This window comes from Eulemur rufifrons, chromosome 6 (assembly GCF_041146395.1).
Source record: "Eulemur rufifrons isolate Redbay chromosome 6, OSU_ERuf_1, whole genome shotgun sequence".
Taxonomy (NCBI): domain Eukaryota; kingdom Metazoa; phylum Chordata; class Mammalia; order Primates; family Lemuridae; genus Eulemur; species Eulemur rufifrons.
In genome coordinates, this window is record NC_090988.1 from 82527673 (window position 1) to 82529280 (window position 1608).

Consider the following 1608-nt stretch of genomic DNA (forward strand, 5'->3'; position numbering starts at 1 on the left):
TATATCTCTTTGTGCCTGTGTGTGCCCATTGTTTAGCTCCCAATTATTAGAGAGCATGTGTCGTGTTTGTTTTTATATTCCTGAGTTACTTTACTTAGGATAATGGTTTCCAGTTCTATCCAAGGCTGCAAACAACATTATTTCATTCCTTTTTATGGCTGAGTAGTACTCCATGGTGTACATATACCACATTTTCTTTATCTACTCATGAATTGGTAGGCACTTAGGTTGATTTCACATCTTTGCAAACATGAATTGTGCAGCCATAAACATTCGACGGGCAGGTGTCTTTTTAATAAAATGACTTGTTTTCCTTTGGGTAGTTACCCAGGAGTGGGATTGATGGTAAGTCTACATTAATTTCTTTGAGGAATCTCCATACTCTTTTCCATAGAGATTGTACTAATTTACAGTCCCACCAACAGCGTGTAAGTGTTCCTTTCTTTCTGCATCCATGCCAACATCTATTCCTTTTTGACTTTTTAATAATGACCATTCTGACGGGGGTAAGGTGATATCTCATTGTGGTTTTGATTTGCATTTTCCTGATGATTAGCAATGTTGAGCTTTTTTTCATATGTTTGTTGACCATTTGTCTATCTTCTTTTGAAAAACTTCTGTTCATAATTTTTGCCAACTTTTGAATGAGGTTGTTTGCTTTTTTTTTTTTTGGTACTGATTTGTTTGAGTTCTTTGTAGATCTGGATATTAACCCTTTATTGGATGTATTGTTTATGAATATTTTCTCACATTCTGTAGGTTACCTATTTACTCTGCTGATTATTTCCTTTGCTGTGCAGAAGCTTTTTTTCATTTCAGAACATTGTGGGGGTATAAACACTTTGGTTACATGTATTGCCTTTATACCACCTGAGTCAGAGCTGCAAGCATGCCCATCCCCCAGATAATGCACAGTGCATCCATTAGCAATGAATAAAATGCAGTATACGTATACCATTGAATACTACTCAGCCATAAAAAACAGTGGTGAACTAATACCTCTTGTATTATCCTAGATGGAGCTGGAGCCCATTCTTGGAAGTGAACTATCACAAAAATGGAAAAACAAGCACCACATGTACTCATCATTAAATTGGCACTAATCGATAAACACTTGTGCACATATGGAAGAAGCTTTTTAATTTAATTAAGTTTCATATATTTATTTTTGTTTTTTCTATATTTGCCTTTGGGGTCTTAATCATAAATTCTTTGCCTTGGCTGATAATGGGAGCAATTCAACAAGAAGATATAACAATCCTAATTATATATGCATCAAACACACATTTTGGCTTGCGATTATCTTTCAAATTTTTTAAAGCAATTTTTGTGAAACCATGGATAAGTCAAAAATTCTTGTTATTTTTGAATATGAGTTACATCATGGATCCAGTGTAGCACAGACAGCTTGAAATATCAATGAAGTGTTTGGGAAGGATGTGGCTAATGAACACACAGTACATTGATGGTTTGAGAGGTTCCATTCTGGTGATTTTAATCTTGAAAATGAGCCATGTGGGTGGCCTGAGACCAAGGTGGATAATGATGAGCTGAAAGCTATTAGTGAAAGTGAATCCATCTCAACATATGGGCCTTGTGGGTGAGCCA